We start from the raw sequence: 12,532 nt of genomic DNA, 5'->3' as shown, positions 1-12,532 counted from the left end.
CTGAAGTGCTTGACTGTTTCTTGAATGACGATGGGCATTTACTTTCAAGTAACATGGCAACATGGGGCTCTGTGGCTCCTTTTTATCCCTCCTCTTAAAAGTTTCATGTCGATGAAAGGCTTTTTTTGAAGTCCCTTTCAGATAAATCTCTATCTCCTATCTTTAAGAAAAATATTGTTCTAGAGAGGGTGGTAGTGGGAATTTGAATTTCCACGAAGCCTAGGTTGTCGTCCTAAGTGCTCAGATGACAGGTGTGAGCTGGTGAGTGCCAGATTCACTTCTGAGAAGAGTTGAAGGCAGTTTTTGCTCAGAGCTAGCTTTTTTTTTTTTTAATGCATCAGGGGATCTGGTAAAGGATGCTGCTTTACTCAGCTGACGAAGTATATCCTCCTGTCTATTCTTTTCTTTATATTACTGGGGAATGTGTTAACTCTCGGTCTCCCTCTTTTTTTTTCATAAAAAAGCCATGTTTCAAGATTGTCAGCTTCTTGTCACTGTTGACAGCAGAGAGAGGGATTTGTAGAACTTTGTGTCCCAGTGAAAACATCAGAACTATGGTTCTCAAAGTGGGGTCCTTGGACCAGCAGTACCAGATTCATCTGGAAGCTTGTTGGAGAGGTAGACTCTCTCTACTGGCTGGCACTGAAGTTATATTGCCTCATACTCTTGAGACTCTAGGTAGTTTCAGGGCCCTTCTTTATGGTCTCAATCTCATGTTCTAGAGAAAGGCAAGGGGTGGAGTTTACCATTACCAGCCTTGCAACTGTCTTGTATAACAGGATCTAAACTTGGAGAAGAGGGAACAGTAATATCAAGATGTGAAGTAGCTTTAAAAAAAAAAAGATAGAGATTGAAGAGAGAAGGGTACAGAGAAAGTAAACACAGGCTGATTGCCATTCAGGTACCAAACCTGGTAGAAGCTTTGTGACCCAAGGTTTATGAATGAGAGCCACTAGGTACACCTATTTTGTGCAGTTCAACAAATTCCACGTAGGACTGTTCTGTAGATTATTATTATTAAATTATTAATATAATTAAAATATAACTTCCTGGAGGATTGAGGAGAACATGATGAACTGGTATAAAGTCCTGAGGCTACCATAAATAAGAGGATTTTTTTTTAACTTAAGAAATAAAAGCCAAGTAATTTCCAACATTACTGGAGAGATGGCTCAGTGGTTAAGAGCACCAACTGCTCTAGAGGTCTTGAGTTCAATTCCCAGCAACCACATGGTGGCTCACAACCATCTGTAATGGGATCTGATGCCCTCTTCTGGTGTGTCTGAAGACAGCTACAGTGTACATATATATGTGTGTGTGTGTGTGTGTGTGTGTGTGTGTGTGTGTGTGTGTGTGTGTATGACCTTAAAAATTATGAATGACCCCACTTGGGCTTTTGAAAGAGGATCTCATTTTGTAACCCTAGCTGGACTAGAATGACTGTATAGATAGATCAGGCTGGTCTTGAACTTGTCACTGACCTCCTGCATCTGCTTTGTAAAAGTGCTGTGATTACAGGGGATTGTCATCATGCCTGCCTAATAAGTCTCTTCACAACTATAGTCACAAAACAGTGTTCTAAGAGATGTATTTTTTATCTGCATAGATGCTTGCCTGTGTGTATGATTGTGTCCCATGTTTGCAGAGCCCATGGAGGCCAAAAGAGAGTGGTGGATTTCCTGAAACTGGAGTTACAGGTGATTGCAAGCTGCTATGTAGGTCCTGGGAAATGAACCCAGCAAACCTTTAATTACAGAGGCATCTCTCTAGCTTCTATTTACAAGAAAAATTTAAAACACTAGTCCACATGTCATTAAATGTGAAGTTCAGTGGCATCATACACTTACAGAAGATCTGGAAATCTCTATTACAGGCTCTAAGTTGGATATGGCTCCTTGTTTGTAGTTCTGGATTGGACACTTTAGATGCTTCCATTGTTGCCATAGTTTTGTTCCAGGCATATTTTATACATGTACATTTTTGTACAAGCGAATAAGTGGTGGATAAGTCTTTGAAAATGTGTTTTTTAATTTATGTGTGTGTGTGTGTATGTTACGTGTGTGTGTACCCATGCGCACTGAGCTATAGCTTATTTTTTATATTTATTAAAAGTTTAAGACTTCAGTAGATATCTTTTCCTTTTTTTTATTTTATCAAATTAGTCCCATATGTTTACAATGTCTGTCACATTTTGTCAGGGATATTATTTTTTTTTAAAAGATTTATTTATTTCATGTATATAAGTACACTGTAGCTGTTCTCAGACACACCAGAAGAGGACATTGGACCCCATTACAGATGGTTGTGAGCCACCATGTGGTCACTGGGAATTGAACTCAGGACCCCTGGAAGAGCAGCCAGTGCTCTTAACCAGTGAGCCATCTCTCCAGCCCCGTTATGTTTCTAGTTTGTATGGTAACATCCATCTTTTTCCTTTTATACTTTTAGATTGTATATCAAAGTACTTTCCCTATTTTAAATGGTAAATAATCTTTTGTGTTGGATGTGGTGATACTCGTTTGTTTCACAACTTAGGAGGCAAAGATAAGGGGCTGGATTGAGCTCTGGAGTTGGAGGTCAGCACAGAATATAAGCGAGATTTGTTGTTTCATTCACCCACAACAAAGGAAAGGAAAAGTATTCTCTTAGGTTTCTTGATTATTTCTTGAATCTAGACCTCACTTTTGGTTCAGGGTTGTGGCATATAGCACTTGTTTTCATAAGCATAAGACCCTGGGCACTCCACACTTAGCACTATGCTCTAATAATCCCCCCTCACAATAAACAAATAGACTCACCAAAAAAAATAAGTTAATTTTGACCAACGATCAGGCTAGTGTTTTGTTTTGTTTTCCCAAATGATAGTCACAGTGCAGTTTATTTAGTATAGCAGGTCTGTCATCCATCTGCTGTGTTGTTTTACATTAGTTATTGATCTTTACCTATACCTGTGCTGTTCCCTCAGCTTTTGTTCATGGTGGTGACCTTGAACTTTCACATGGTTCTCAGCCTTGGTCACACATTGTTTTAAAGTCTGAATCTCATTGCTGACCAATTAGGTTAGAATCTCAGGGCTTAGCTGGGACATGGTTTTCCTCAGATGATTTTCACAGCAGACAGGGATAAGGGCTATTATTTTAGGAAAACAGAAGAATTTTCTTCATCTGCAGAGGTCAGTAATGTGCTTTCTGCACAAGCATGAGGATCTGAATTGATCCCTGGTATCCACACTGGGCTGGGAGATAATCAGGTCCTTAGGATTTGGTGCCCGCTAACCTAGTGTGATTGATGAGCACAAGGCCAGTGAGACACCCTGTTTGTTAAATCCCAAAACTAAAGGGAAGCAGAGCATTCTTAAAGACAAGCGACTGTTCTTTCTGTATAGTACATTTTGTTGTTGTTTCTTGTGGGTTAGTTTACTATTGGGGACAAGTTCCATTTCATTATTTAATTGGCTGTTTTATTTAATATAGGGATTAATGTGCAGATGTCATTAGATTCTGACTACTTCATGAACTTTTTATTTTACTACTACTTCAGCCGATTCTCTTGGGTTTTCTAAGAGAATTTTTTGCATTGATATTTTTGTCTTCTCCTTGTGGATATTTTTATGTATGCTCTTGGGTATCTGTTTAGTTTCTGATTTGAGTGGAAGTTTATCTTGTGTTTTACATAAAATGTGAGCTTTAGTTTGCAAGTAAAGGCAATGGTGCATTTTAAAATTTGGGCATAGTCTCCATTAATAAACATTAGGCTTTTTATACCTGTAGTAATTAAGATTCTTTTGTAAGTAAAAAGTTTTTCTTTGGTTATCAGGAGATTTTCATATTAAATTGAATCACACTTGAGAATGTAAAAATTAACACTTAATATAAGTACTGAATATTTTTTGTTTTTTTTTTTAGGATTTTTATAGAAAAGATTTCATCACAGTTTTTAACATTTATTTATTACTTAGCGTTCTGCCTGCATGTATGCCAGAAGAGAGTGCCAGATCCCATTACAGATGGTTGTGAGCCATCATGTAGTTGCTGGGAATTGAACTCAGGTCCTTTGGAAAAACAGCCCATGCTCTTAGTTACTGAGCCACTTCTCCAGCCCTATATTTTAGAATTTTTGTTTCTTATTGATCATGTGGGACTTTTTTGTTTATTTGGTGTGTGTGTGTGTGTGTGTGTGTGTGTGTGTGTGTTAACCAATCAAAGAGACTTTGGAAGTTTCTTTTGTCTTCTCCTTGGGCAATTTAAGTAGTGTTGACATGATTTAATACCTTGAATAATATCATTTGTGCAAGCACAGGGACCTGAAGCTACCTCATTTTCTGTCTTTGTCTTCCTTTCTGTGAAAACCAGGATTTCTTTAGACTAACTTGAAATCTTTTATCAGTTCTCTAGTTTTGGACTTTGGTATTTTGAATTGATGTAGCTATTTTAGTTTACTTTGATTTTTAAGGAAAACTCAAATATTTACTTCTTTTACTTCATGTTAAAATATGTGTAGTGGCCAGAGCAAGAACACCTGTTTTTGCAGAGATTTCAGGCTCAAGTCCCAGTACCTATGTAGTGGCTCACAACCATCTATGACTCCAGTTCCGGGGATCCAACCCACTCTCCTGACCTCACCTCCGTTAGCACTGGGAGAGCACCCAGTGCATAAATATACATGCCAGCAAACACTTACACAGTAAAATAAACAAATCTAAAGTGGGGGGGGGGGTAGGCAGGTAATAGGTACAGAAGGCTCTTTACATTTCATAGAACAGGTTAAAATATTGAATAACTTAATATAATTTCAAGCCTGGCATTAAGGCTTCTTAATTATGGGCCATACAGTATGAACCATGGGTCTGTTGTTAAAATTTATATCTTAACAGGTATTCTTTTTATTCATTATCTTAAAATTACTCTAAGTCTGGTCTGGAGAGAGTTAAGAAAGAGCACATGATGCTCTTGAAAAACCCAAGTTCAGATTCCAGCACTCAGAATTTTAGATAGCTCACGACCATCTGGGACTCCAGCTCTAGGGAATCTGGTATCCTTTCCTGTTGTCGAGTGGCACCCATACACACTCTCACAGATACACATAGGCTTCAATAAAAAAGTCTTAAGATTTCCTTAAGGTTCTTAAACATTTTATTTGTGTGGATTATTTATAATTGTGTGTGACTATTTAAGAAAACGTGTGTTTGTTTGTTTTGAAGATATTAATTTGTAAGCTAAGCTAGTCTTAAACCTGAAACTTAGGATCTTCCTGACTCAGCCTGCTGAAGGCTAACATTACAGTTGTCCCCTACCAGCAAGGAAACAGGACATGTTAGTTGTTCTAAATGAACTGGCAGTAATGACAAAGCAAGACACAGGGGAAACCTGGAGCAGACCAAAACCATTTCTCCATTTGACTATAGCAAAACCTGATGTGCCACTGTTTTTAGGAGTTTGAGGCACTTGCTATTAAAAGTACCCAAATAGTGACTGCATATAGAAGGAAACCAAAAAAGGCAAAGTTCAGTGGGATTAGAAATCACACAGACACTCAGGTTTTCTTCTGTGATATGTGCTGAGAGAAGTTGCTTTGTGTAGATGATCACAGAAGAGAGTGGGGAAGTGTTGTGTGCTCCTTGCTGTTGTTTGTTACTGGGAGAAGAGGGTTTATTTCAGCCTGCACTTTCGGGTCAGAAACTGAAGAAACACCGTTGACTGACATTCTCTCTGGTTTCTGTTCAGCTCCCCTTTACTTCCTGTCCAGAGACCATACTCTTTCTATATCAGGCACCAGACAACTCTTTGAAGACTTAAATCCTAAGCCCAGATCTGATTTGGTAACTCCTTAATCAAGGATTTCTCTTCCAGATAGGTTATGTCAGCTTGACAATAAAAGCTAACCTGCAAACCTGGTCAGGTGGTCCAGATTCTTTCTGATTTTATGTGACCCTAGAAATCCTTTTTGTTTTTTTCTTACATAACAGGAAAGATAGCAAAATAAGTAGATATAGAGAGTTAAAAATAGGCCCTTTTGGTATATGAAGAGACTTGAGGGGCTGCCCCTTCCATCCTCTTTTTAAGAATGTTTTCAGAGAGGTAGAGCGTTACTGCCTGAGACCCTTTCTCCTAGGGTAAAGGTTTTCACACATATCCAGGTCCCAGTCACAGACAACCATCACTTTGCATCACTGGCTTAAATCTAAGCCCAAGAGCAAGACAGACTTTGATTCAGCAATTTAGGGTGATCTCTGAGAATTTATAACAAGTTCCTCCAAGGTGCCAGTTATGCCAATCAGAAATTGTATGCTGGTAATATATGTTCTAAAGGAAAGATGAACAGCATGCGGTCATTAAAGAATTAGTAGGATCAATCACGTTGGCTGTTAAAAGAGTGGCTAGTCCATCTTCATTCTTTAGACAGTTGGGAATCTGGTAATTAGTAGTAAGGGAAACAACACTGGATGTTTATTTGATGGTTTTCACTCTGATATAATACCATCTAATTTTTTATTTAACATAACAAAGAAAGGTAGCAAGGTTTCTTAGTGTGTAACAGTGCTTCCTGCTGAGTCTGATGGCTTGAGTTCATCCCTGGGGACCCATATGGTGGAAGAGAAGGAAGAACTGACTCCTGCAGGTTGTCCTCTGGCTCCATATGAACATCATGGAACATGTATACATACAGACATACACACACCTCCCCCTAAAAATGTAATTAATGGAAAAATAATGCAAATAAAATGAAATTTACTATTCAGAAAAACAAAACATAATTTGGTCTCTTAGAGGATTACAGCAGAGATGAGTATCTTGTAAAATAATGTATACAGTCTGTGGAGAAGCAGCTTTTGGGCAGAAAGAGCAGTGTCAGGAATCTTGCCATAACTTCAGAGGAAGTCCACGCTTCTTTAAGAGTGGAGCTTAAACTCTGAAGTAAGCTGCCTAGGTTTATATGCAGGCTCCAAATGATTACCAATATGAAAATCACTCTCCCCCAATCTTTTATATGAGGTTAATAAGAGTACCTGCCCCGGAGAACTGTTTTTGACAATTTTGAGGGGGTATAGGATTTTGTAATAATTAAATGAGATATGTGAGAGCAGTTCTCAGCATATTGCCTAGTGTTTTTAAGAACTGAGGGGTGTTGCTTTGCTTTAGGACATGGGATAGCCCTAAATTTGTGAAGTTACTGATGAGACTCTTGCAATGTTCTCAGTGAATGTTGTTTAATTCATAAAAACAGTTTTTTTATATTTTACAAAATTTAAAAGCATGGGATTTTCTAGAGAAGAAAACACAATCTCATCCCTACCAGTCTTTTGTTTATATTTATTTATAGTAGGTGTGAGCTTGAATTTGAGAAATAAGAGTGTGGGAGAGTTGGTTCTCTCCTTAAGGGTGTAGGATCCAGGATGGGACTCTGGGTATCAAGCTAGCCCACTTAACAGGGCTCATTTTTATGCACAGTTATTTGTCTTTTTAAAGTCAGAGTTGAAGTTGGCTTTTCTCTTTTCTAGTTAACTGATTATTCTCTATAATACAACCTGAATGAATATTTGCATATTAGCAACACTGAAGATTTCCATAATTCTCAAAGACCAATACTTGTAGAAGGAATAAATAACCAAGGAATTGGTCCCCCCCTACCAACTAAAAGTCAGCTCTTAACTATCTGGAATTAAAGGCACATGATTGTTAATTTTTAATATATTTTAATATTTTATTATTATATTTCTGGAATATAATACGCATAGAATGGAACGAACAAATCTTGTTTCTGCTCATAACCTTTGCTCTCTATCCTTCAAGATGTAGGACAGTTCTCTTATCTAGAAAATTTGTGCCCACCTTCACCCAGTGTTGATTACTTTTCCTATCACTATAACAAATCATCCAACAAAAAGCAACTTGAAAGGGGGAAGAGTTTATTTAACTCAGAGTTCCAGGTCACAGCTTTAGGAACTTGAGGCAACCAGTCCATTTGCATCTGCACGTCTGCAGTGGAGAGAAAGGTGAACCGCTGGTACAAGATTGGCTTTCTTATGTATGTTTGTTCTAGGATCTCATTCATGGAATGGTGCGGCCCGCTTTAAGGTTATCTTCCTACCTTAATGAAGCTAATTTAGAAAATGCACCACAGATACACCCAGAGCTTGCCACTTCAGTGATTCTGGGTCCTATCAAGTTGACTCTATTATCTATCTTTAACATATCTTGTATCACTTACTTTCCTTTCCCATTGATAAAATACCTCAAGCAAGGCATTCTATAAAAGAAAGGGTTAAGCCTCCTTAATACCACCAACTGGGGGCCAAGTATTCAAATGCCTCATATTATGGGAACATTTATCATCCAAAGCACTACTACATTTCTACTCCCTGGGTAATCTTATTGCCAAAACATAATGCAAAAAGAATGTAGTCCAAGTTCAAAAGGTCCCCAGCATCTTTCTTTTTGTAATAATTTGATTTTCATTTTATGTGTACTAGTGTTTTGCCTGCCTGTATGTCTGTGTGAAAATGTCAAATCTTGGAGTTGCAGATAGTTGTGAGCTGCCATGTGGGTGCTGGGAATTGAACCTGTGTCATCTGGAAGAGCAGGCAGTATTTTCAGCTGATGAGCCCATTCTCCAGTACCCCCACCCCCAATCGTTTCACAATCACACTATTTAAAAGTTAGTCTCTTATGAGACTCAGGACAATATCTTAACTTTTATTCTCTGTAAAAGCAAAAAGCAAATTACATACTTCCAAAAGTTTAGTATTACAGAGTATACATTACCAGTTCCAGAGGCTCTGACACCCTCACAAAGACACATATGCAGACAAAATACCAATGTACATGAAATTTTAAAAAATGTGTATTTCTCTTAAACAATATTTTGGTAGATTTTACCTTTTATTTATTCTGACAATCTTAGTCTCAGATCTTCAGTTCAGTACCCTTCCCACTGAGCCTGCTATTTTTAGTCTTAGTTGTGGTGTTTAGTATTTACCAGTAACATTTCCCTGCCTTTGTGCATGCTCAGTAAATTCTTACTTGTGTAGTAGACAAAGTGGATGACGTGTTGCTGAATGTAGTTTGTTTTCTGTTGGAGAGTTTGAGGTTTTGTTCTGTCAGTTACTTCTGATCTCTTCAAGGCTAGCATTGCCCTCCATTTCTTAGGGCAGTAGTGAAAGAGGCCCTGAGTGTGGTCTTTTGGGGTCCCTCTAGACTCCTGGGGTAGTGAACAAAGCTCTGAAATTTGGGCTAATTAGACCTTCTGTCTCCAGTGCTGTACTACTTCTGTTCAGTTGACATCTGGAGCACTATGGTCCTGCAGCCAGCTTGAACAGGCTCCAGGTGGAGCTGGAGTTGTATCTCTGGAGACACTGTTTTGATAATGTGAACATACTATATGGAATGCAGTTGGTGGCCTACAGTGATTGTATACTTCACACTTTACAAATGATTTCTGTTTTCTGAGTTGCCCACAGAGTAATTTCACTGTATGAACCTGTGAAGTGCTGTGCTTTTTCTCAGTGTATTTGAGCCAAAACATGATGACCAGCTGTTCCAAAGTATCTCTTCTTTATTTTGGAGTTATATTTACCACAGACAGTAATTTGTTGTCCCATCTGCTATTAAATTAAAAGAGTTTTTATCCTGATTGTGGTGCAGTATTTTTTTTTTTTTTTTTTTTTTTTTTGGCCTTCTAAATAGTATATATGTTTGTTATAGTCGTAAATTACTGTGCTTATTTATTCTTCCTGAATTATGGTAAGGGAAGCCACTGTGCTGAGAATTTTGCAAACTGTTTTTTGTTTTTTTTTGTCTCATGTTTAATAACCATCTGAGGTAGGCGCTATATCTACTTAACACAAGCCACAGTCCTGCTTGTATTCTATAGAAAGTAGCAGACTTTACTTACTGTGATTGATTCCAGAAAATACTTGTTAATTACCTTTCTGTAAAATGATAAACTATAAAGTATTTGTGTTGAATGGAGGAGGCCATCATAATTATGTCTGTATACATTTTGAATCTGTAAAGCAATCTGCTTTTTAAAATATCTTGCACTCACACAGTTATTCATTCATTTTTTGAGACTCTCTCTTTATAGAGCCATGACTATAGAACTCACTATGTAGACCACGCTGGCTCCAGACTCAACGATCTGACTAACGGTGTCTCCTTAGTGCTGAGATTAAAGTTGTGTACCACCATACCTAGCTAAATATCCGTCTTTTAAAAATACATATGTTGGTGAGATTGGTCAGTGGTTAAGAGCACTGGCTGCTGTTCCAGAGGACCTGAGTTCAATCCCAGCAACCACATGGTGGCTCACAATCGTAGGGGGACCCGATGCTCTCTTCAGGCGGGTGGATGATGTGCAACAGAGCACTTATATGTTAAATAAATACAAATTTAAGGAAAAAATACATATATTTATTTTTATGTATGTTAGTTTTGCCTGCTAGTGTATATCATGTGCATGCAGTTTTTATGGAAGCCAGAAGAGGGCGTCAGATCCCTGCCACTACTGGAGGTATAGAGGAGTTCAACCCAGGTCCTCTTGCAAGAATAGCAAGTCCTCTTAACTGTTGAGCCATCTCTCTCTTTTTTTTAAATATCGTGATGGCAGAGAGGGGTTTAGTTTGTAACATTCTGAGTTTTGTTTTTTGATGATTTACTTAATTTTATGTGCCTGAGTGTTTTCCTTGTATGTATGGATGCATACATACAACATAGAAAAATAGAACCAATGTCTGTTTCCCTTCACCTCCAACTGTCTCCTATGCTGGTGGTACATTGTCTCACACATGATGACTGCCACAGCAATACTTGAATATGATTTCCTGGATTTTTTTTCTTCTTTATATCCTCCTGTTCTTAGAGCCCATCTAAGATACTACATTACATGTAATTGTGACAGTTCCTTAGATTTCTTTCAGAGGTGGCATTTTTCTTCAGTGTTTCTTGTATTTTGATGACCTTGACAGTTTTGTAAACTGATTACGGATATTGTTAAATGCCTCTCTTTTTTATATTTCTCTGATATATTTTCTCGTAAGGACTGGAGCAGTGGCTTAGTGGAAAGGACCTGTTGCATTTGCAAAGGGGGTGGGTTTGTTTCCCAGCTCCCATATGGTCCCAGCCATCTGTAACTTCAGGTCCTTGGGATCTAAAACACTGGCACACATAAAATAACCCCCCCCACACACACACTTAAAAGAACAGAATCATAAGAATTTGTAGAAAACAATTTCAGTCAATTGCTGTTTTCCTCTCATCCATCAAGGGTACATATACCATCAGCATGACTCATTGCCATAGATGGTGTACCCTTTGATGCCTGGCAGAGTTTGGATTTGTTAGGATTCTCTGATACATTTTTCTTTTCCTCTCTGTCACAACAGAGGGTGGGGATTGTGCCCCTCTTTTAAGGTGGGATGTCTATATACTTCATTTGCACAGATTTGTCTTTTCATAGTTTTTCATTAAATTCAGTTTAAAATAGGAGATATATGTTTTATCTGTTGAAAAACTTGTTATTGGGTTTTTGTGTTGGCATACATCTCTAATCTCAGCATTCAGGGGTCAGGCAGGTCAATCTCTGAGAGAAAGGTTAGCTTGGTCTTCATAGCAAGTTTCAGGCTAGCCAGCATTACATGAGTCATATGTTGGGGTTCTGTCTCAAAACAGCAATAACACTTTTTTTAAAAAAAAATCCTTGTAATCATTAAAAACTATGCATAATGGTTTATTTTAATGACTTTTTGAATTTTTTTTTAATTAGTTTCCTCTGTTGATTCTTCTTGCTTCTGATGGTATATAAGACTTCTTATAAGAGGTTCAAGTAGGAGTTATGGGTTAATTTCCACAAGGGATTTTTGCCTTAGTAATTCTTTTGAAATTTAGATATACAACACTGGCATAGATGTGACAGGGTGAAAACTCAAGGCCAACCTGGATTATTCATATAGCAGCCATGTCTGTCACACAGAAACATACTTAAAAATTAGACTTACCCTCAAGCAGAGTTGATTATCTTATCTACCTGTGTAATGTGTGTTCTGTCATGTAGAAATTCTGTCTTATTTTTGGCTGTAGGCAGAGAAAGTTTTGAACTCTTCTAGAATATTATGAGACAAGCATCTAGAATTTTTTTTGACATTCCTTGCTAAAACCCAGGAATTTTATGTTGAGGACTTTTTTTTATTAGGAAGTGAGAATATATAGATAGTGATGTCAAACTTCTGGAGATATACATCTCTGCATGTCACAATTTAAGGATAAGAATGTCATTCTTTATTTTGGGCTTTTGAAAAATAGCAAGTGTTGTGTAGTTAGGATAGCAGTAGCTCCTTTGTTTTCTAAGTGGAAACTTCACGTACTGGAAACTGAACTGTACTCATTTTGTATCTCTCTGCCAAGTAATAAGACCGAGCTGGTAAACAAGCCATCTTAAATCCTTGCTATAAAGAGTCGGTAATGCTGAGTGACACAGACCTCAAACATTGGCTTGCAGTTACTGACTTAACCCTTCTGTTCTTTTAAACTTAGACAGT

General features: G+C 37.8%; 1 protein-coding gene across 2 annotated transcripts in view; it reads left to right on the top strand.

The window, feature by feature from the left end:
- Positions 1–12,532, top strand: part of CREBBP (CREB binding lysine acetyltransferase) — a 111,199-nt gene that overhangs the window by 26,728 nt on the left and 71,939 nt on the right. The gene's annotated exons all lie outside the window — the stretch shown is intronic.

This window comes from Micromys minutus (genome assembly GCF_963924665.1).
Source record: "Micromys minutus genome assembly, chromosome: 31".
Classification (NCBI taxonomy): domain Eukaryota; kingdom Metazoa; phylum Chordata; class Mammalia; order Rodentia; family Muridae; genus Micromys; species Micromys minutus.
The sequence above is the reverse complement of the archived record's forward strand: the minus strand, read 5'-3'. Positions and strand labels throughout refer to the sequence as shown.